Raw genomic sequence first — 26,084 nt, forward strand, 5'->3', positions numbered from 1 at the left:
GAATTGGCCATGGCCTCTCTCTCTAGTTCGGCAGCCTCACCATTCAGCGGGTGGTGGAGACGGGAGACTGTCATGTCCTCACACAGACAGCTGCTCTGATGACTTCCCCCTGCCTTGTGCTTAGGCCCGAACACCCCCAGCTGATTGGCTGGAATAGCGTTGTGTGGCTCACTCCAAGCCACTGTATTTACATGCCCATTTACAGAGCCAGTGCTGTGTATGAACACCAGATTTTTTTTCAGCTCATACACAGAACTGACAGCTAGCGGACCATGAGGAGATATTCGTTGAATTTGACAAAAAGTGTACTGAACAATCTTTCTCCAGAATAACTGACTCTATCTTTAACATTGTCACATCATTAAACATCATTATTTTTAAACAGTGATTTGTAACGGTCTTTGTAACTGGCAAATTATGTCATCCTGCCAATTACTGCTGATATTGGCATCAAATTAGAAAATGCAACTTGCTTCAAGCATAAATGCAGCTTCGCTTGATTGCACTACAATACCTCAAGACACATACATGCACACACATATACACACATTCAGAGAAAGCAGAGATGATGACCCACTCAATGACTTGACTCGTTGATATATGAGTTGTATATGAGTGCAAAGTTTGTGTTTCCTTGTGGAAGCTGGTCATGAAACAAAGTCAAACTTGGGTTGATTCTTTTGTGTTCGCTTTATGGTCCTTCACCTCAACTTAACACGAATAAACACATGTTAATCTAAAGTGCGTGTCTGTGTTAAACACAGTTACATCTAAAGACACACACACTTAACGTCAATACTACCGACTGGGGTACCTGTAGACCCCAGAGTTATAGGCTACTTTTTGTCATATCTCACAGGTGTTTATTCTATCATCCCAATTTTTTATGACTTTGTCAATCAATTTGTTCCCAATGACTTTATATCACTGTTTTCTGTTTCTATTTTAATTACTGTTTTTAATAAATACCAATGTACTGTCAGTCAAAAGCAACCAATTCCGCCTATGCAGTTTTAATAGATGGAACTATTAATTGAGTTCATGTTTGCCATGGTTCCTGATTTAAAGTATCACATGCTATCAGGGTGGAGGTCATTTTGAAGGCTTTGTGAAAAGATTGTGCTTGCAATAAAAGCTGCAATTTGTATGAAAGAAAGTATACATTTTCGTTTTATATAAATGCAAATTAACTGTCCACCTCCTGAGCCACAGCTGCCCTAATTAAAGCTGCAAGCAGCGATGAACGAGCCCTCGTACCTCCGCGCATGTCGGGCTGCGGCACAATCAAAAGGCTTCTGTCACAGGCATGTAGATGTCTTCAGACCCAGGCTGTTTTCAAACATTGCAAGAAGGAGATACACATCACTTCCTCTGTCCACTATTTTGCCTGCTGCTGGGGCTGATTCGTTGTAATTTCGTAGGGGGCGCTATTGAGCCAGTTTGCATCTCTGACAGAATATTGTCATGCAGATGTGTTCAGGACGGGACTCTTATCAAACATGTGAAGTTTGTGGCAGATTGGAGCATTTACACTAAAGTTACAGCAATTTCCTCTGTCATGGCAAAACATCAAAACTCAATGCCACGCCACAGCCACACGCTTCAATAGCTAAATCTTTTAATAACTTTTGATCACAAAGTAGTCTATGACACACACTGATTTTGAAGCCATTATGATGAATTCTGTAGGAGTTCGTTAAAATACAAGGCATGCAAAATCACCAAAATTGACCACTAAATTCAAAATGGCCGACTTCTGGTTGGGTTTAAACTATGGGGAGGACTAACGTGTGTTCAAAGTTTTGTGAGTTTTCAAGCATGTCTAGCCCCTTAAAAACAGCTTCCTATTTTGTGGCGAACGATGTGTTATCATGGCAACGGCTTTTGATGAAAACTCAAAAGCTTCAGGAGATATCATCATCAAGGTCTTACACCTCTTTATATGTTTCTGGCTAACCTGCTGGGAGTAGTTAGCAAAAAAGTGGCGCTTAAGACTTCCTGTTGCCAGTAGGTGGCGCTATGACAATGACTCAATATTAGCCTGTACTTGCCTTCAGACCAAGACCCTTATGAATCATGGGAAATTTGGAAAAGATCAGATCATGCAGAGTGAAGTTATAACACTTTGTTTGTTCATGGCGAAACACCGAAATTCGCCACACCACCACAGCAAAGGCGTCTAGTGAAAACTCACCATTTTCACAATATGGAAACATCAAAGACTTGAGGCTTTTCTGACCAAATTTCAGATGGATCTGTTCATCCTGCTTGGTACAGCTCATAAAAGTACAAAACATGTAACTTCCTGTTGCCAGTAGGTGGCGCTATGAGTATGTCTCCTGGCACATAGATGTATTCAGGATGGAGCCCTCGTGAAGTATGAGAAATTTGGGGCAGATTGGACAATGTAGTTATAAGGACTTCCTCTTTTATGGCGAAACATCGAAATTCACTGCATTGCCACGGCAAGGGCGTTCAGTGAAAACTCATGATTTTGATAACTTTTGATCACAAACTAGTCTGGATGACACACACAAATTTTGAAGTCAATCTGATGAAATCTGTAGGAGGAGTTCGTTAAAATACAAAGCAAGCAATTGGCAAAAATGGTCGCTTAATTCAAAATGGCTGACTTCCTGTTGGGTTTACAGTTTTGCTCCAACAGACTTTTTTGTGCATCTGGGCATGATACATGTGCGTACGTATTTCTGTGCATGTCAATGAAACATGCCGCAGGGGATACGGTTTAGGGGGCACTGTTGAGCCATTTTGCCACACCCATATTCGGGACCTATAAAATATCAATGTGCAAAGTTTAACAACTTTCCGTGCACATTTAGGCCCTAAAAATGCGTTCCATGTTTGGGAAGAAGAAAAAGAAGAAGAAGAATTCCTTCAGATCCAATAGGGCCTTCACACCGCTTGGTGCTCGGCCCCTAATGATGTTTTGAGAAGAAATAAGTTAACATTTTGCTATGATGGTTGTTTCTTACAGTAGTTTATTCTTGGGGCCCTTAAGGACACCAGTCAGTAGTCCTTGTTGGTAGGATGAGGGTTAAACCCTGCATCCCACCACCTCTCAGCTGACAAAGAAACAAAGGCTGATTGCTGCATTCTTTTTATACATCAGCTAAACATACAGATAAGCGTCTTTACAGCAGCCTTGAAAGTGGTTTAAATGCAAAGACAAAATAAATAGTTCAAGTCAGCTCATCCAGAACAAGTGATGGGGCAATCAAACCAATTGCCCAATCATGTGAAACGGTGTCTTATAATCATCAAGTTGGGTACATGCCTGAAACAGTGCTCCTCCGCAATCCCACACAAGAGAATACCTTTTAATAAATCTCACTTATTTCATATTGGTCATACATTTTCCAACTGCAATTGTTTGAAAATAAGACACTTGGTAAGATAAAATATTCCTCATTTTTGTTGGGTGTTTTCCACCCAACAAAAATGAGGACTTTTAATTTTGTAAATAGTTTGTAATGCTTTGCTCTGCTTCTGATAACCATGTCTGAGAAGGCAAGGAAAGATAACTTAAGGATGTTGTGTCTAAGATGATATGGAGGTCCACACTAACCAGAATCCACACTTTCAGTAAACACCAGGCACGGGCTAATACAGTTCAAAGTTATACATAGATTATTAAAAAAGCATGTAACACACATTTTATCCTTCAGATGCTTGATCAAAGATGGAACGGAATTATATCTGAACTCCCCTCAGACATGTGGCAATTATGAGCTCTTCCTTATATATGTACAGTCATCACAGCTGTTCATGCTGTCCATGAGCAGCATGAACAGCATTTGGTTAACAGTATTAACCAAAAAACTGAAAACAATTCCACTTTGTTTCAAAGACTGTGTAATAGTGAAAATAGCAGGCTTGGCATTGTAATGTGTACGGGGAAAACAGAGTTTTGTAGAAATGTCATATCGCTGATAAAACAGATGATGGCAGTAGCAGGACGAAGAAGAAACCCAATGACAATAACAATGGTGGATGGCTTCATGTGAGTGTTGTTCTCTTTATTGTCTACTTTGATACTTGTTTAGAGTTAAACATAGTTAACTACCACCTTTCTCTTGCTGAAATTGTTGTAATGTGCTTGCAATAAACAAAATGTCAGGAAGCCACCGCAGAGACGGAAATAGGTTTTTCTTCCCTGGTTTTCTTGTGGCTGACTTGCTCGTCCATCCTCCGCACATGCCAAGTAGTTTTGGTGTTTTAATGTGGACAGAGGTATTTGCAGACACAAGCTGAAACTCCTGCCGTGGAGGTATGTTGTTTTTTCCCGAAAGCTATGTTTTAGAATTTAGCCGGTTTAATTTAGATATGGTCTAATTTACTAAATTTCAGTGTTTACTGTTTCCTGAAAAACCTATCTGAACAAAAAATGCTGCAAATGGCTGACTGATGACTGTTAAGCAAAAATATCATCATAAAGTGTCATACTAAGTAACCATAATCTGCCCGAACAGCTTCAGAGCTCCTTGTCATAGATTGTATAAGTGTGTGGAACTATACTGAAGGGTCTACTGAAGTCACCAGTCTTCCAAAAGACTTTCCCTCATTCAGTGTTTTAATGATGGTGATGGAGAAGGCTGTCTAACACAGACCCAAAATCTGCAATGGATTTTCAATTTGGCCTATGATTCATATCATTTTGATGCTCATCAAACCCTTCAGTGACCTCTCATGTCCTTGTATGGAAGCATTTCCATTTATTATGTTTCTCCACTAATTTTTTATTCAGCTTATTCAGGTTTATTCTTTCACCAGCATGCATGTGAGAAGCAAGTGGAATCATCACACTTGATTTGTGTCATTAAAACAGTTTGAATGTTAAAAACATAAAGATTCATAAGAAATATAACAGAGATCCCGCCAAAGATTATTACAAATAAGAGAACTACTATAGTAAGAGACATCATCCCTTTATAGAAAAGAGAATACGCATGAAAACTCTTTTCCTGAAATGGAAGTATGACTGTAGTGCAGCATGTAGGCAACTGTATGTGATTATGTTATAGAGATAACATACATAGACTGTAAGATACAATGTGATGATTGATTGGGATTTATTTTCTATATGGGTTGAAGGATGACCAGAACGTGTGCAGGTCAGGGTGGAGACAATCCATGTAATCAGGGAGGTCGGGTATCAAAAAAAAAGCAGCCTGTCTGTCTGTGTGTGTGTGTGTGTGTGTGTGTGTGTGTTTGTGTGTGTGTGTTTGTGTGTGTCTCATTGTCCTGGGTCCTGTAAGACAAAGGGTTAAGTAAATGTTTGGGGAAGATAAGGCCACTCACACTGACAGGCAGCAGGCCCCACTGCCCAGGGGGACCCAGACCCAAATACATCACACACATACACACACACACACACACACTCACACACACATACACACACACACACATTCTCTATTACAATACTCCATCCCTTCTTTTCTCTGTCTTTCATGCACTTATTTATATCTGACTCCCGGAATTACTGTTGTCTTGTCACCTTGTAAGTCACCTGGTGAGTGTTCCACGTTGGACATGCAGCAGTGTACGAGCCAGCAGGTCCAGGTTTGAACTTGTGTCAAAGTGTTGGGCAAATACTGTATAAGCCAGTTTTTTCTGTCTCCCGTGTCAGGTCTGGCAAACACAACACACTCATTCCTGCTTTTCATGTCCCACTGTGAGGGTTTTAGTATTCAGAGAGTGAGCTCAGCCTTACATCACAGCTCTCTGATAAGGTCTACAAGCGGTTGTGGGCTTTAATTCACTGATAGCTGACTGTTATGTCTTGACCCAGTTTGACAAATGTCCAGTCTTTGTCTGGCTCAGTTTTGTCCCAAGCATGCAGTATAAACCAGGAGGCTGGTCCATAGAGGCAGAGGAGGTTGCTCCTCCTCTATTTTTGAGAGGCAAGAGGGAGATCAAAATATAAAAAAGAATATTTGGTTGAAATAAACCATTACCAAATCTTAGTATTATTTATAAAAATATTTTTCTCTCTTCTTTGGAAAAAATCCATCATTGAAATTCTGGTTAAAATGTTTCAACAGTGACACCTGCAGGGCAGGAGGAGAAAGAGCAGTCTGTGTGAAGTGGTGGTGGGGAGCAGTGGAGGGGGAGTGGGGGACAGAGGAGGACAGGTGCCTGCTGTCCTCCGCAGGGTGGGATCTCCTACATCAATTTAATGTACTTCATTTTTTTCATGCTAATCTATGATTGGTCAAGACACGTAAAATGATGCTCCAAGGGAGGACGTCCTCCCTAACCAATCAACAACCAGAATGCAATATTGACATCACGTTGGTCCAATGATAGTTTCCAGATTTCATCTTCAATTCTCTCCATTGTAAGGCAGAGTAGCAACAGTAGATAGCTCCTTGCATTAGCCAACACACAGTTAGCTTGTTATAGCAGCCTGAAGGACTCTTTTTACATTCATGGAAGGACTGTTAAGGACTGTTGTTAAGCTAACAGGAGAATGGATCTGGACTGTGTAGTGCAGCAGTGGCAGGATGCCGCCGGGGAGGCTGGAGAGAGAAGCAACCGGAGAAACAACCAGGAGGGTTAGCTTGTTTGTCATTGTTGCTAATGATATCAGACTGGTTAAGCAGCAGCCATAAAGTTCGGTTAACTAACAAACAAGATGACCAACAGCCACAAATGGATGTTATGACATGAATACTTCATCTCCATGATGGAAAGAAGATGTCAGATATCGTGAGTCACATACAGCTTCTCTCTCTCTGTCTCTTTGATCGCTAATTTAATCTCTTATGGTTAAATGTCTCTGTGGCTGTTGTGTGAATTTATCTCCTTAACAAGAATGCAGCAGAGATCATATAATGTGCTGTGGGTAGTTTGCTTGTTGAAGTTACAGTGAGCTGTCTGGACTCACTCATTCATTTGGAATTGATCCAGTTTTTAATTGAGTGGTTGTTCAGTCACCTGTTGATGTTGTGTGATTAGTGAATGAGTGTGGAGGAGGTCTGGCTGCTTGCTTGTGACAATTTCTTCAGTTTGTTTTTAAGCTGAGTCGTATATTGAGTAATAAGCTTAAAGTAACTAGAATAACAAGTGTTAACATGTCAGCTTTGTAGACTATATTTTGTATGTCGTGCATATAGATAATAGTGTGTAAGTCATGTATTTGATACATGCATTAATACTTTCTGATGTGAACCTACACCTTTAGATCTGTGAATGTTTTTAGTGTTCAATCTTTCTAGTATTCAGCACTGATCTGTACCTGTATCAGATTCTAAGCTTTGTGGTACTTTATATATTTCTGTATACTAAGAAAATACATAGGAAACATGTGTAAATCATGTTATATGTTGTCTGTTTTTGATGAGAACATAAATCTGTTGTCACAATAGAACAATAATATAATTTTGAATTTCAAACAATATGTATATGTTAAATGTCTTTAAATAAGCAACCTTTTCACCACTCAGGGGTTTTTGTTTTTGAAAGCAAATTGTTTTATTGGCATATGAAATTACTCCCACCCCCCCTGATTTCATCAGGTGGGGTACAATGATATAGTTTGATGCGGTTTGTTGTAAGATTCCATGTTTGTTTTCCTCCTGTCCTCCCCTTTTTGAGTCACCAGCCGCAACTGGTATAAACCATTTAAGCTAACATCATTGCTGCATTTCTTCTGTATATCAGAAGGCAGTAAAGTTGGGAGGAGGAGTATTTTACCCTACTGCAAATTCAAATTTCTTTTAATAACATCTTTAATGTGAAACACAAGAGTCTTCTAGATAATTTCACAATACTATAGGTTTATACTGAAGCAAACACCACATTATTGTATTTATGAACAAAATACTGTGTCATGATAGTTGACTTTACCAAGCATCGACCCAAAATGAACCAGATTTTTTACATGGTTTAGTCTTTACGCACACAGCAGAATTTAAGCTTTTAAGCTAACTAATCCACTGAGTGATTTATGTCATTACTGATGTGGCAAAGTGGAAATGAATGCATTTTCACTGACAGTGAAAGATTAGAATTGCCTCCTGTGATAGATAAAGGTAGCCTGTTTAAATGTGGAAGTTATTCAGTCTCAAAGCACAAGTACAGTGGTTCTCAACCTTTTTTGGGCCAGCACCTCCCTATCCATTGTCCAGGTCCCTTACTGCCCCCCCTCAAAAATGTTAAATGTAGGGTAATTGTCTTTCTTCAATATTAATGTTTATTATTATTCTGTGTTATATCATTAAAAGTAGTCTGGCAGAGAACATCAAATAAAATAACTCAGTTCAAGGGCTACACCCACAGGGGTTTTGGTTAGGGGGTTTGGGGGTCCTCCCCCAAGAAAATTTGATGGTTTTCGACTAAAGTCATACATTTTCACATAATTTTGGACTATTATCATTACAATGTTTATTAAAGAAACACACTGTGTGTCATAAAATAAGAATCACAAAACATTGGTAAAACAGGCTTATAGTGAATGGATTTGAACAGTGATTCTCTCATCCTCCCATAGGCAGGCTGTAGCTACTAGCCAGCAGGACAGGTATGGTTAAAATTGTATCTATATTTTATCTGTTATCTCTCTTATCCATAGGCCTACTCTTACTCTTATCGCCTTCTCCAGTTCTTTGTCAATATGCTTATCAGTTCTTTTTAATTGTTAAAGAATTGTTTGTTTGTTTTTTTAATTACCTTTTTTTTGAAAAAAAAAAACAAAACATTCAGAACAGGATTAGAATAGATTTCTATATTAAATTTGACAAAATATTGTTTCTACAGTAGCAACAGTAATGTTTCTATCAGCAAAGTCACTATATTAATCCAATAATATCTCACTGGAGAGAAATCAAAAATGTCAGTAAAATCAATAATATTCCTGACATCAAAATACTGAGTGAAGTTAAGAAAGAACGAAGAACACAGACATCAGTCACTATCAGGCATTCCTCCTGTCCTCCTCCCTCTGCTGCTGGTTGAGAGGAGGGGCTGGTTAGAGTCAGTAGCTAAGTTTACAAGAATTTGCCAAATTTTAATATACATTACAAACTAAGCTAAACACAGACACTGACAAATAGAGCAGAGGAGAGGACAGAGAAGCTAGCATGGCCATAAATGACAGCAAAACACTGTAGAGACCATAGACTGTATAAATATAATGGACGTAGCCACTGTGACATCACCCATTGGTTTGTGGACTTGTTTGGAAACCTCAAGTTTGGCATTTTGACCATTGCCATCTTGGATTTTTGGAGCCAGAAGTGATGACCATATATATATATATATATATATATATATATATATATAACCATATTTGGATGAATGAATTTGGATGGTGGAGCTGACCCTAATGCTAGCTGGTAGCTTGGTTTCGCTAGTGAAAAATGGGCTTAAGACCATTTAAGCAAAATTTACTTGCTAGCAACACTGAAAATCCGACTCCTTAGAGGGTCTTTTAGTACAACCAAATGCAGAACAAGACTTTTTAGGCAACCAAAATGTTATACTGAAAACTAACTGAAATAACGACGGCTACAGCTATGCCTATACTCTGTGAATCTTGAGTTCCGGTATGTTTACATTAACTAACCAACATTGTCACCATGGTAGAGACTTGTCAATCACACCGTAGCCATGCCCCAAAGCATACCCTGTTTTCTCATGAAATTTTAATTAAATGGGCCCACAATTTACAAAATGATCATGCTGTATTGAAGAATACTTGAAAATAGGGATTAAGACCATAAACTCATTAGGATAGTGTTTATTGAGGTAATAAATTAAGTGAGAAGTTGGGTAATTTTCCCACAGACTTCTATACAATCAGACTTCTTTTTGGAGCCAGTGGAGTCAACCCCTGATGGCCATTAGAGAGAATGCAGGTTTAAGGCACCTCTGCATTGGCTTCTCTTTTCAGACCTGGAACTACCTGCTTGATGAAGACTCAGCATAGTCTCTCCATGTCTACACAGAAAGCAGAGCACGTTTAGCAGAGTAGCATCAGCAATAGCTCCCTGTGTCTACAAAGGTGGTGTTCATGTACAGTGTTGAGCGTAGGACACCCACGTCTCGGATGTGCTCAGAGCCCAATACCATAGACCCTACAAAAATAATGGACGTAGGTTTAAGGCACTTCCACATTGGCTTCACTTTTCAGACCCAGAACTACCTGCTTGCCCAGTACACAAATTTGACTGTGGTTACTCACGTTAAACGAAGGAAAACTTGACAGGGCTGTGAAAAAATATAGGAAAACCCTGAAGTCTAATGATAAAATTGTGAAAATTTGCATTGGAATGTAGGACCAAACTGGTATTAAAAATAGACACACACAAATGCCAAGAACACCTCAATGCCCCCTTTCAAAATATTGCTTCCAGCACCCCCCGATGTACTCTGAACACCCCCTGGGGGGCAGTACCACCCCCATTGAGAAATGCTACACTAGTATGAAATGGTTCTGATGCAAGCTTTGGAAAAAAAAACATTAACGTACAACTTTTGTATGACTTCCACAGTCTGGATGTGAAAGTGCTGTGTACAAACTAAGCCCCAGCTGGTATTACTTACTAACTGGAATTAATCAGTAAACTTGCAACCCATGATTTCTTGCATTCTAAAGACATGAAACACATAATAAAAATCTGAAACACATGAAATTCTTAAAGTGGAATTTTGGCCAGGAATTTGGCCACATTGCAGGCAGACTTTACAGGTCACCATCGGTCCAGAGTAGGCAGGCCACTCAAGTACAACTGATTTAAAATTGTACCAATTTAGCTTTGCACTCCTATAAGGATCAAAGTCAATGTAGCAGAACCAGAAATGTTGTCTTTTTTATCCCATGCATTCTTATTCCTTGTCAAAACCTGGTGCCTACACTACTCACAATGCAATGAGGGTGTGTTGTTTTGGTAGAAGCTAATGTAGCCTCAAGCACAGATGAGAAGCAGGCTATAGCCTCACTTCTTTCTAACTCCATACCCCCAGATTTTTTTCATTTTCAAACTTTTAGTCTCCAAAAGACTGACTCAAGTGACATTTCAATGACTATGTGAATGGTTAAAAAGTTAAAAAGTCAAATTTCTTAACATACATTACAGTGTTATTCTGTAGATTTACAACTGAGATGCCGCCGCAGTAATGACGGCTTATTTACTTCCGTCTTTAAACCAGATTATTCCATTGCAGTTGCTCATTGTTTGTGTTGACTATTTGATTGGAAGAGTTTCACACCCATCCAAGCTTTGTAAGTGCTCTTTGGCTCCAAGTCACTTCTCCCACTTTCCAGCTTTTATGTCTCTCACATGCAGGGTGTGTCTCCTTTATGTGTGAAAATGACCCATCAATGTCAGTACATTAAAAATTCTGATGAGTTTCAAAGCCATTCCAATCATGATTCTTCAACTGAAATCATTTCAGGTGAGAGTTTGAGAATACAAAAATACACAAACCAATTGATTTGATGGTTTGATGACTTATTACTGAAGGCAGGAGGTGTTTATCTCATAATTCTGTTGTCACTGAATAATATACAAGACCATTTCTGCCAAGAGAAGAAAAAATACATAAACAGTTATGCATGATAAAAAATAAAAATATTCATGGTCAATCAAAATTATGAGATTCCAAGTCAAAATTTTTATTTTCATCAGACCCAACTTTTTAAACTTTTGTGCTCTTGGAGGAAATGGGCTTCCACGGAATTGGAAACCAAAACTATGGAATCATTGCCTGAATGTAGGAGCTACAAGGTTTGAGAATGATGGACTGTTAATTTATCATCGTCATGCTTTGCTTGGCTTTTAGTGGCTGTTGCAGTGATGTACGGGCCCTCTGCAGCCATGGAGGGCATTTCAGTATACAAAGAGACATTTGGTTTTTCTAACAAATTAGTCGTTTGGGTAAACAGTTCATTTAAGCCCTGCAGCAGAAACGTAGAACCGTCAAACAGTTTATGAATCCCCATTCTTTCACTGTGCCAGCATGAGAGTACAGAAGCTGAGGGAGAAAATCCTCATGGCCTTTACAAAACACTGAAAAAATAGCTCTTTGTCGGTTCGGTGAGTGCCTGAACAGAACTGAGCCAAATAACTCTTAAGATGTGTTTAAACTTGCTTGAGTTATCAGATAGTCAAAGACAATTCTGCCAGTATTGTATATAAAGTTGACGTTAAAATTTTCAACTTGAGATTGTGTGTTCTTTATGGTGGTTATCTTATTGTCTGATGCGGTACCAGCCATTTGGATTAAAGGCTTGGTCACACCAGCTTTTAAAACGGTGACATTTTGCATCTAAATCAATTAATTCCAAAGGCATCTCCAAGATTAGTGGACAAAGTAAATCCATGCAAATTTTTTCAACTTTGGTGAACTTTGACCCTTAAATTTATGCCCTTGACTTATAGCAAGCCGTCTTGACAATGGTGGCACTTTCCTTCTTCAAATAAAACTATTTTTGAATGAAATGATGTATATATAAATGGCCTAGTACAGAGAAAATAAGAAGCCAGGGAGTTACTGTGAATGACTAGTGCTAGCATGCTCTCAGATGACTAGCATGCTGGCAGTTAGCTCACTAGCTACAAATGTTCACAAGCTAGCCCTGCGAGTAGTAACTACATCACCAAGCTTCAAATATTTCACAAATGCGTATGAATGAATTTTGCTCTGCCACTTTCTAGTGTGACCAGGCTTCTGAGCTGGAATGCTAATAGAGTTACTGACCCATATGTACTTGTGTATGTTTAAAGTGCTACTGAAACCGATGATGGCTTTGAAAATGAAGTGTGCCAAAATGTGAGCACAGATGACAAATGTCCTATAAATTATTGTTAAAACATTGTTGCAGAGGCGGCCTCAGTTGTCCTACCCAAATACACAAAGCATCTGCATCAATCGACACCCAGTTCCCAAGACCATCTAATCACCTCACAGATAATATTTCTTCTTAGACTATGAGCTCATGAGGTCTCCCAGCCTTTCATAATAACACAATCAGCCTCCTTGTTACAATGGAGAGCAGCAGAAGCAGACAGCTGTATTAAACAATGCCACCCACTCACTTTGGAACCTCTATGGACTCACTCATTAGTGACCAATGATCGCTGGAGATAGTAGGGGTAATAATAACCTGAAAGGGCCTCTCCTCCTCCTCCCTCCACCTCTCTCTTTTACTTTGCTCACACTCTCATCTCTCCCTCCCTGCTGAGCTTTATCAGTGGTCCTGGTCAGTGTTCTACTGTCAATGTCTTGATGTGATTTATGTCACAGGCTGTGAAGTCAACTTATCTCCCTCCTCTCCTAATTCTCTTCCCCCACCACCTTCCCCACACCTCCATCCACCCTACAGAGGGTTGGCTCCCTCTGTCTCAGCCAGCCTGGCTCCTCCAGCAGGGACAGGGAGGAGAAGTTTGGGTGGGGCGAGGGAGGGAGGGAGACAATGGAGGTGTGAGAGGAAAGTTCCAGGCATCCACCTGTCCCATGACATTATGAGCATTATACTGACCCTCAGCACAAGTTATTGGCTTTAAGTGTGTATGAATATGGGCTCAATTAAGGACCAATAAGATTTTGAGTAGGGATGTTCCAATCAAGTTTTTTCAGCCTCAATGCTGATCCTGAGTCTGTTACTAATGGGTATCTCCCGATATTTAGGTGGCCCTGAGGCCACAACACAACATTTCAGGAAACACAACAACATTACAGGAAACAACATTTCATAAAACACAACAATATTTCACAAAGATGCTCAATATACATAGTAAAAATAATTGTGAATAATTATATACAGAGCCGCAGCGGATAGAGTTAATGTATCTGGCACATTAAAATAACTGTAGTCTTAATTTAGCGTACTTTATTTTTCAAGCTACTCACATTAATCCAAATACGGGAAGTCCTGGGTCAAAAATAAAAGATGATTAGCTTAAAATATTGATATGATATGAATAAAAGTTAAACTGTGAGAATGACTCCTGAAATTAAAGTGACATGATCCACTAAAGAGAAGACACATCACTCTGCTGGAGTTATTGGGACTACAAAAACACTCTTCCCTCAAAAATGATCTTTGGCTGAATACAGACACCAGCGGTGGAGAGCACTTTAACCAGACAACAGCAAAGTTTCTTTTTGGCCTGTCATTAAGGTACCCATGGAATTAACATTCATTACTGACAGCTTATATGACCTGCCGTCATTGACATTTGTCATTTTAACCAACAAAAATGATGGTCAGTGCCAGCTAAAAGTGAGAAGCTAATAGCTGAATGTTTCGTACACTGCTCTTTGCTAATAAGAAAAAGGGAGGAGAGATAAGGGATTCAAAAACAGATTTGTTAATGTTGGAGTTTAGCTAATCCGTGTATTTTCCAATCCAGGTGTCAGAACCTGAAAATTATTGTTGTAAAAAAAAATTAAGCATATCTAAATAAAATTTGTGAACAAATTATATCAAAGGCAAGGTTACATAAAAACTGTCATAGTTATGAAATTTGATATTCAAAGTTACACATGCGCTCACACATTTAAGCTACAAGTACAAATTTTGTAAATGTCTTTGTGTAACCTTACTCTTGATTTAATTAGTGCACAAATTTGTTTGAAACATTTTTTTCTACAACTACAAATAATTTCTACACTTTCACAAAGTTGCAGTTCTCACAGTTTTTCACAGGTTTACAAAGGGTGATTTACTGTACAACACAAGCTTTGAAATGATTTCTTATTCACCCTTATGATGTGAGCCCATGCGTGCAAGCGTGTGTGTGCATGTCCTCATCCCCCCACATTACCCATCGTCATGCCTCTCCTTCCTCTGGCCTTTGATGTGCTTTTAAAGTGGCCCATGCTCTCTCTGCTTTCCTTCTCACTTGACAATTGTTTATTAGTTTTGAAATGGTCTTAGAGGACCGTATGTGTCTCTCAATGGCACACTTAAAGAGAGAATAACTGGCTTTGAAACAGAGAGAGTCAGATGATAGGAAGTGGAGGAGAGGCAAAAAAAATGAAGGAACGCAGTAGAAAACTGTTTATGGGTTTTATCTGGGTTATTATGGTGCAGTTTGTAAGTTGGAAAGACGTGCTGGATAGAGAGCAAGAGAAGAAAGAATGAAGAGAAACAAGTGTAGGAGTGCAAAGGAGAGAGGGAGCAATGAACAGCAGAGGAGGGAAAGAAAGACATACAAGGAGAGAGAGAGAGAGATAGAGAGAGAGAATAGGAAAAGAGAGATGCCTGCAGACCACCCAGGTGTCCTGCTCCTCTCTGCAATTTTAGACAAATGGTTTGTGGTGGGTCTTTTGCCAGCTTGAGGTTTGATCCTGTGACTCAGCATCCACAGCATAGCATGACTCAGCATATCTAAACTCCACGCTGGCCTGGATCACAGGGCCTGTACACTGGATTTAAGTCCAGTGCCTGCATCTTTTCTTTTCATTGTTGTCACTCATAAACATGCACAGTCTTGTACAGCAATGTGCAGTGAAAAGTTAAGGAAGTTCGGTAGAGTCACTATATTTAACATAAGAGAAAGAGGGTCCCAACTATCTGACCGCCAATGAAAATGTGCAGTTTTATCTTTCTCTCCTCCCTCCTCTGCCTGAGTAAACATGGAGCAGGAACCGTGCAAAAAGTAACACTTGAATTTGAATGTTTGTGTTGCATCTGTACATTGGGGCTCACACCTCAGTGAAACAATATAATGTTTTGGGGTTTATTTGTTACCTTTCAAATGCAGAGTATTGCCACAGAAACAGAGACCATTTTTAAAGGGGTACTCCCAAGGATGCAGGTTGGGCTTCAGAGGGGTGTGGACACAATGAAGTCAGAGGCTCTTCAACAGAAATATATAAATAAATAAAAGTCAGTGCTATTTGCTGAATTTATTTGCATGTATATCAATCTGGCAAATACCAAATTATAATGAAATTGGTTAAAAAATATGAGAAATGTATGTAAATGTATGCATTATTGGTGCACTAACCAAATACTCATGCTTAATTTCCTTGACAGAGACTTATTTACATACATCATTTACTGTATTTACTTTGATTGATGCTCTAAGCAACCTTATTTCTTTAATAAGCATTAATTTCTAAAAGTGTATTCCACCAATTCAACATTATACACCTAAAACATTGTGTGACTCACGATGGACAGTTTGAAAAAATGATGAAAAAAAGTTGCACCAGAGATATCGTCTTTTTTACTCTATACCTTTCAAAACCTGGTGTCTACATTACCCACAATGCAACATGACTAGATTCACTCAACTGTACAGATGCAGGTGTGTTATGCTAGTAGTGGCTAATTTAGCCTGGAGCTGCTAGCCTCCAGCAGAGATGAGGAATAGGCTACAGAGGTCTGGTAACCTCACTTCTTTCTAACTCCACATCCCCGGTTTTTTTCATTTTCAGACTTGTGGTCTTCAGTTCCAACCAACCCTCAAGTGATCACTTGAGTTAATTTAACAGATTTCACACGGCTCCCTCTGAAGACACAAAAGGCTCTATACTACTTTTTCCCATATGCAGTAGAACCCCACACCTGGAAACACACGCTGATGTGTGTAATCAGTGGACTTCACCCTAAAATAAGCAGAGGAGCTGGAATATCGTGGTAAATTGATAATGCCACTGTTGTCATCTGATCAATCTAGCATCATGATGATCCAATCATCTGTGGTCCACCATGAAACCTATACAGTCAAAGTTCAAAGTTAAATGCAGTTCAATGGATGCTAACTGCTCCTATTTGGAAACCCCTTATTTTACTCATCCATCTTCCCTGAAACTCTTCCTTGACTTTCTCCTTCCATCCCCTCTCTGACCTCTATCCCTCACTTTTCCCCTATTCTTTAAACTTCTTTCTTCTCCTTTGCTTTCTACCCTTCTCCTCCTCTTCCTCCTCTATCTTTCTCCGCCATCCATCCCTCTTCCCTCCCCATTCTTCTTCTCTGCCATCCTCCTCAAGGTCCTTCCAGCGATCATTTTTCAGCTCTGCCTCTGTCGTGGTGGCGGCTGTCCCTTATCGGCCCACAAAGAGGCTAAGAAAACACTGTGATGTGGGATCCTTATAGGACTTGATGGTGTAATTGCCTAATTGCTTTTTTTCTCCCATCAGGGGGTTCTGCTTTCTATCAGGCAGGCAGGAGCCCATAAACACCGGCCAGCTATTCCCAGCATCTCCCTCAATGTCACTGTTTTGTGCAGTTTGATTGGCTTAACTCAGAGCCAGGGCCTATCGCTCATTGGCTCCTCCCAGGATGAATGGCCCCGCTGACAGCCAATGGGGCCACAGCAGGGTGAGTAGGGTGAACGAGAGAGTAAACAGCATTTTTCTGAAGTCAGGGACATGCAGGGCTCCCTTTGTTGGGAATTCCAAGTAATGTTTTCAGTTTTGCTTCCCAGGAGAGTCAAAGGCCTTAAAAAATTGTAACTGTATAATATGATCGTTAACCAGTTTACAGTTCTTCTCCACTGAATACATATACAAAAAATGGAAAAAAAAAACTATGCACACAATTCTGAAAATATGAAGTTTGTGTATTAACAACAACACTCCAGACTGCTAAACTCTAAGCACATTTCCACACACATTTTTGCAAAATTCTAAGCACAAATAACATCATTTAGCACACTTTGTTCACTGAAAAACACTGGTCTTCAAAATGCCACACCCTACCAATTGGTCTCATTCACTTATCACCTGTTCAAACTCAAGTGGCAAAACACTTCAATCACATGTCAGAGTATAAAAGAGGCCTCAGGTGACCTCTACTATGTTGGGGGAAAAAATGGAGCAACACGGAGAACATAGAGGAAGAGGAAGAGTGAGAGCAAGAGGAGGAGAGGGAGGAGGAGGAAGAGGAAGGCAAGCTAATATTTCTAATGAAATCTGTGCAACTTTGGTTAACCATGTACTCAATCATGGCCTAACAATGACCGAAGCTGGGGAATGAGTCCAGCTGAATTTGAGCTGCTTCAGGGTAGCCTCAGTTATCCAGGCATTTAGAAATGAGAATAGGTAAATAACCATTTCAGTTGTCTTCTGTACTCTCTACAGTATTTACGGTAATGTAACTTCATGGTTCCTATGGATATCTACAGTGCATAGAGAAATGTATAGTGTAACGTTTTGTCTTACATTTATGAAACGTAAGACAAAACATATACATATATATACATATACATATACATATACTGTTTATACTTTTCACAGAATAGAAAGATGATCAGGTGGCTGACGCTGGAAATTTACTGATGAGCAAGAGGCCACCATAATCAACATGGTGATGGCTCATACTGTAATGCCATTACACTAAGGGAAATTAAAGACAGTGTCATACAAGACAATGTCCTCTTCCCAAACATTCACCAGGTCAGCCTGGAACACAAGCCAAAACGCAGGCTTCGAATGTAAGAGGTATATCACGTATCGTTTGAGTGCAACCCTGATAGAGTGAAGGAGCTATGTTACTGATATGTGAGTAACTACCACACCCTTTCACTACTCTATATAGACATGTCACTACACACCCCAGTGTTCCTGAATGTAGGGCTATAGCTGATCCTGTATGTAGGCCTATTGTCTGATATGGTCATTTTCTCTTTTTCAGAGAGTGCTTGAACTTGATGCCATTGCTGCAACGTGTCAGGGTTCAGTCTGACCAGGACCAGGCAGCAGGGGAGGAACATCATTGGCAACCGTGCCATTGTCAATGTCCCTGGCCTGCGTGACCATTCCCAACTTGGCCCCTCTGCTAACCTTCATTGATACACTCAACAATATCCTCATCCCCGCACAGGAAGAGGGACCAGAGCAGCCAAGCTGTGTTGTCATTTGGGATAAATGTATGTTTCCACCGGGTTGCTCTGGTCCATAACTGGTTTGCTAACAACACACATTTTTTAGTTGTGTACCTCTCATCATCTTCACCATTTCTAAATCCTATCAAAGAATTCTTTTCAGCATGGTGGTGGAAGGTATATGACCACAAACCCCATGAGTGTGTAGCCTTACTCCAGGCAATGAAAGAGTTGTGTGATGGCGTCCACGTAGACGCATGCCAGGGATGGATCCGCCACGCCAGGCGCTTTTTCCTCCACTGCTTGGCCAGGGAGAAGACCACAGCTAATGTTGATGTCAAACATGAGTCAAAACATATATAAACAGTATTTTGATGGTAATGTTTTAAATTTATCACACCAGTGTTTAATTTATGCTCTATAAGAGATATTCATAGGATAGCTTTGTGTATCGTTTTGGTGGAAAGAATCATTTCTGAGAAGAGAGAACATGGTTTTGAGTGCAGTATTTCATTTTGCAAGAGGTTTGTGGGGTTTTGATATAATAGTTAACTCTTTTCAGTTTTGTGTTTAGAGTTTCGAGAAATTGAGCTATAGTTTCAGGAAACGTGGTTAAACGATTGGGAAAACTGTAACTAGTAAATGACAAGTACACCTTAAACTTTACAGAAGACAGGGAGATTTGAAGTTGTAGGGTGTAACATGAAGGCCGTGGCCTAGAAACAGGGCATAAATCAGGGCAAAGATTCTGTTTCTCTCTCCCTCCTCCAATGCTCCCTCTACTCGTGAACTCTCACTCTATCCAAGGCCAATCAGTCTGTCTGCTGAGGCAGAAAGCGCTGAGTGAGAGAGAAGCTAGCTGTACCAAGAGGAAAAACAATTTGAGAGAAGAACGTCTAATATTGGCCATCCTAAAACCATCCTTTACCCATCTCTCTCAGTCTGTCTTCAGCTCATCAGTCTGGCTGGAAACCCCCATGTGATAGATTCTCTGTGCCTCTCTCAGACCCTGTCCTCTATCCATCTCTATTACCTTGAATGAAGATAGATGTGGACATTGTATGCTCAGTGACCATCAATTTCAGACCATTTCTTCTGATATGGCATGCAAAAGTCTTGAAAGAGTGCAATTTCAACAAAGAATTATTACTTATGGGTGATTTTAATGTGAACTGGGAGGATAAAACTAAGAGGAAAAAACTAAAAATGATCACAGAGAAATTCCAACTAGAACAACTAGTAAAATGCCCAACTAGGATTGCAAAATGCTCCAGTACACAAATTGATCTGATATTTACTAACAAACCAGAATGAATAACTAAAAGTTGTAATTTAATCACTGGCTTATCAGATCATAACCAATGTGCAAGACAACTAATTAGTTTAAGACCACGACAATTAAGCCAATGATCCTTCAATGCATACCCAGAGCTATGCAAGAAGAATTTATCAGTGAAATTAACAGCTTGAACTGGGATGATGTACTGTCCTCTGATGATCTGGACTATGGCTGTGATACTTTTTCTCACAGAATCAACTCTGTGAGGGAAAGATTTAATGTGAGGATACACATAAAATCTAAAAAATAAAAACAATTTACCTAAATTTGTGGAAACTAATGAAATATGGAGATGCTGCACTAAGGAAGGCAATTAAAACTAGAAAGGACACTGACATGCTGATTTATAAAGGTTTAAGGAACAAAGTTATCCAAGAGCTAAGAGAAGCTAAATCTCATATTTATCTCAATATTTTGAATGAAGTAAAAGGCAACAGTAAATTGATCTGGAAAAACATCGATAATCTCACAAGGAGGGACCCAAAATTTTTAGGAGATTTTAAACTTTTACTGTTGCTTCTGTCTTTAATAATTTTTTTCTTGAGTCTGTATATGAGTTAGGAAAAAAAATTACGAAAAAGAATATTGTTCCTATAGATGCTACAGGTCAGGTTTTCAAGCTGGTAGAGACTAATGAGTTACAAGCAAACAAAATCATCAGCTCCTTAAAAAGCTCCAAAGGTAGAGATGTTTTCCAATTTGACACTATGTTTGTCAAATCACACAAAGATATTTTAACTCCCCCTATTGCTCATTTACTGAACTTGTCTTTTAAACACAGCTCCTTTCCTGATTACTGGAAATGTGCCATTGTCATGCCTATTTTAAATCTGGAGACCGCCTTGAGGTCAGTAACTACAGACCAATAAGTATACTGCCAGTACTCTCAAAGGTTGCTGAGAAAGTTGTCATTAAACAACTGACAGCATTTCTTTATACAAGCAATTTTGGTCTACATTGTATACAATTTGGCTTTAGAGCAAATCATTCCACCAAAACTGCTGCCTTGCACTTAATAGAGCAAACTGAATCAAGACTTGACAAAGGAGGAGTAGTTGCTGCTGTATTTTTAGATCTGGGTAAAGCATTCGATACAGTCAATCATGATGTTTTAATATCGAAACTCTCTAAATTTAACTTCTCATCTAGAGCACTGGCATGGATGTCTTAATATTTATCCGATAAGATACAATGTGTTAAAGTTGGTGACACACTGTCCAGTAACATGAAGTGCACAATGGGTGTTCCACAAGGGTCAGTGTTAGGTACCCTATTATTTAGCCTATATATTAATGATCTCCCTCAACAGTGTCATGATGTAGACCTACAAATGTATGCAGATGACACCGTTGTGTACACACATGCAAAAACAGCTGAGTTAGCTGCTGCTAAGCTAACAATTGCATTGGAAAGGATCACACATTGGCTTGATCAATCATGTCTGAGTCTACATGTAAACAAGACAAAAGGTATGTTTTTCTCTAAAACTATGGTACAACCTCATAATGCTGATATTTTCATCAAAGGTGAAAAAATTGACATAGTTACTGATTTTAAATATCTTGGTGTGACACTGGATCCAAATTTGAACTTTAAGAAACATGTTAAAAAAACAGTTAAAATCATAAAGTACAACTTAGCAAATTTTAGACATATTAGAAACTGTCTCTCTTTGGACACAGCCAAGATATTTATGCATGCTATGATTCTTTCCTATATGTCTTATTGCATCACATGTTGGGGGCAGGCTGGGGAAACAGCCATAAAGCCTCTTGAGTCCTTATACAAACAAACTCTAAAAACAATTTACTGAGCTTTGACAATTTTAGAATTTTCTCAAATTTGTCCCTAGTTTATAAAATTTTAAATGGTACTTTGTGAACACTCGCTGTGCTGTTGTGTGTAGCTTTGTATTTTGTATGGTTTGTTCTGTGTGGGGTTTTTTTGTTTGTTTTGTTTTGGGGTTTTTTTGTTGTTTTTTTGTTTTTTTGCTTTGTACTGTTTGTTGTTTGTTGCCTATGGATGCAAATTAGGTTTGAGCTAACTCCGGTGCAGTGCATGTTTAATGTTTAAAACTGCACACTGTCCCAATCAATAAATCAAATCAAATCAAGTCTAAAAAGGGAGTTAGGTAGTGATGAGGAAGAGAGAATGTAAAACAGAAGTAGAGTGAGAGAGAGAAAAAAACACAGCACCACTACTCTTTTATCAGTAAAACCACACACCAATTCAGGAAAGGAAACCTGTAGGCATCCTGTCATGGAGGCAAACGCACACAGGAAACAGGCTAGTGCAGACAGGAAGCCAGTGGCAACACAACAACAGGACTCTCACAACGCCTGCTTATTGTAAGCTACCAATACACATTAACAAATCAACTGAAGACAGTATGTATGTCTGTGTGTCTTTCTAGCAGTCTGTCTATATAGTGTAAGTGTGTGTATATACAGTACATACAGTATGGAGGTAGCAGGTTGCAGTGACAGGGCACTCGAGTGTGTTAACACTAGAGAAGTGGAGTAGGATGTGAGAGGGGGGCTGGAGCACTTTACCAAATGTAAATCTCTCAGTTAGGTCAGAGATCATACAAATACATAGGATATTAAATAGTTTTAGCACATTCACTGAATTCACATTTAACCGTGTGTCAGTGAAGTTTTTCAAGATTTGAGAAGAATACACTACATAATTAAAACTGACACACTGGAGATTACAGTAATAAAATTTTGGCATGACCAACATATTTAGGTAACCCTTTTCTCTCTGTCTCACTTCTCACGTCCATCTACCAAACCCTTTCTGTTTCCATGCAACCTCAGATTCATCCCCTCATTCTCAACCTTATCTCTTTCCTCAACCCTCATTCATCACTCCATTCAACACTTTGTCCTAGTGAACTAAATATAAAACTGCCATGCTCTCTAGGGTCTTCGCTAGTGAGTTTTTTTGGGGGGGGTTGTTTGTTTTTTTTGTTTTAGAGCTAATACATCTTATAAATTTCTTTTTTTAATCAAGTGAGTACATCAGTGAGTCTCATTGTGTTTGTTGGCATCATTTAACAACCAAATCACCACATAAGTGACTCTATGTGGTGTGTGTGTGTGTGTGTGTTTTAAGTACTGTAGAGGGCACACAAAGAAGGACCACGAGACAGCCCCAAACTCTTTGGTTCTTACGTGTATTTTTACTGTATACACAGACTCTTAATTTGATAACTACATATGATAAAAGCAAAAATCACCCTCACGCACACACACACCCACACACACATGCACATTCTTACTAAACTGTACGTCAAGATTTGATAAAGCCCTGCAGACAGACTCACCCTATAAAACACACACATCACACACACACATTCCTGTGTACACACAAGCACACATTCACACCACACACAAACTCAGTAATTGACACTTTCATCCTCTTTTTGACTTGATTCTTCCATCTCATTGCCACCTGCCATACATCTCCTCTCACCACAGCCTGTTCGCTTTTCTCTTCTGTCTTGCTAGTGTTTGAAATATTTATCCTACCGCTCTGCTTGTTTGACGTCCCAGGTTTATTCATCGCTCTGGGTGGCCTGGATCGTGCTTGCCAGCTCTTGATGCTCTCTGGCTCAGCTATAGATAGGACACAAAGTTATTCTCAGTCACCCTAATATGTATGCCTACAACAGTGTTTTTTACAGCTCAGCAAGCAATGCAAGAGGATTGAAATTATTTGTGATGTTTGTATTTTGTTCAGAAATTTAGTGTTCTGTCAAGTAATCACATTGCAATTGTCATCACGGTGAATGGTTAAGATTCATTAAGACTAAATTAAAAAACACACATGCACACACACACACACACACCATCACATTGGATAGGGTAAGTCAGGAGCACTAATTTGTCTGTGGTCTGAGTCTGTGCCATGATGTGTGTGCTACGAATATTTGTTTGATACAAATATTTTAAAAAATTATTTGTTTTCAGAAAGAAAAAAAAAAAACATGTCAAATACCAGCATGCAGGTCAGTTACATCGCTATCTCAGTCTCTCCTCTGCTCTGCTGTTACGTCTATCAGCAGGTCTCAACTAAGTGAGTCACATTCACCTGCTACATGATGCACATTTCCTAATTTGAACATCACTCCCGCAGATGGGGGTGTTCGCGTGTGTCAGTAGCTCAGCTTTATCTCTGGCGAAGTGCTCCCAAGGGACTCTCCATAACCTGTTGTTCCCCTTCTCCTTTCCACAAAGTTAGATTGTAAAAAATATCCAATAAATGAAAAGTGCAAAGCAATAATCACCTTTGAAGTTCTTCCCTACACGTTACATGGTTTGCTGTCTCTATTTTATGGGTGTATAAATAGGTAGAGGTCTGTTTGCAATGAGGCGATGAGTAAAGTTTTAGCTCAGTAGTCAGCGCAGTCATCTATGATCTGGGAGACTCCAGTTTGAGACTTGGTGTGGGGACCTCCTTCGTAAGGCAGTTTATTCATGAACACTTATTGTAACTAAATTTTGTAAAATTAAAAGCGTAATAAAAACAAAAACAGGATTTTAAGCCTCTCTCTACTTTTATTCAAATAAAAATACAAATAATTTTGCTGCCTCAACAAATACAGATACAAATACAAATACAGGGCCCTATGCACATCCCTACCATTATACATAGATATACACAAGTATTTATCTTTGGATACATACATTTAATACATACATGCATAAATACATCCAGTGTGTGTGCATATGTGTCTACTCCTCTTCTAAGATGTGTGCACTGATCATGTCTATATCATTATCTGTTTTGCCAAGATCTGCCTCTGTCCTTTTATAAGTTCTTTTGTTAGTCTGAGTTTAAGTAATTTCATAAGTTAATTGGTGGCCTCATATCTCATCCACTTAAACCAATGTCTTTTATACTCTGTCTCTTCATTTCTAACTCTATAGGTTATTCTCTCCATGTCATGAGAATTCTTGTATTGTTACTTTCCATCTTTGAACTGATGGACTTAAGGGTTTTAGTCAATTCCTGGTTATTTGCTTCAGGGTTGAGATTCTGAGTATTCTATATAGGTACTGATCCATTGACTGCATTAGCTCTGGTAAAGATTTTCCAAGAAGAATATGTGTCAATTAATTGTTTTTTTCATATTGAGAATACCCGTGATACCTGCTATGACTGAATGCCAAATTGATTTTGAAATAGCACAGAAAAAGAAAATGTGCAAGTGGTTTGCCTTTGTCTCACCACATTTTCTCCAGCAGTCTGATTTCATTGATGTGTTAATCTTAGAAAGTACAAGTGGAGTAATAAATCTTGTACATAATTTCCACACGAATTCCCTCCAATATTCAGAATTTGTTGTTTTATGAATTTCTCTGCACACTTGCTTCCATTCTTCTTCATTCAGCTGATACCCTATTTCAGAAATCCATTTTTGTTGTAAGCTGTTATTGGTGTCCATATTGTTCCCAAGAGATGTGAATGTTTTTGATTACCTGTTTTTTAATCAGATAGCTAATTAAAGGGTGCATTTCTTCAATAGTCTGTTTTTTTTTTTTTTAAAAATAGTAATAGAAATAGTAATAGAAATAGTAATAAAGCATTTCATTAATTAATAATTAAATGTACAATTCAAATGAGGAACTATAAAAACAATTTACAAATGAAATAATTATCCATCAATAAAAATACATTAATGAATTCCTAAATTAAGAAATTGAATTCAAAATCTATTTGAAAATGCAGTTTTAAAAAGAGAAATAAAGAACTATATTTGTAAACTGAGTTAAGAATAGAGCTTTATACTACAAGTATAGGCATCAAAGGTTTTAAAAATATATTCACAAATGCTGATAAATAATACCATAGACTCATTTCAGTCATTAGTCTCTAGGTATGAACTGGTACAAAATAATTTTTATAAATATCTGCAAGTAAGGACCTATGTTTG

This window comes from Thunnus thynnus, chromosome 6 (genome assembly GCF_963924715.1).
Source record: "Thunnus thynnus chromosome 6, fThuThy2.1, whole genome shotgun sequence".
NCBI classification, from domain to species: Eukaryota; Metazoa; Chordata; class Actinopteri; order Scombriformes; family Scombridae; genus Thunnus; species Thunnus thynnus.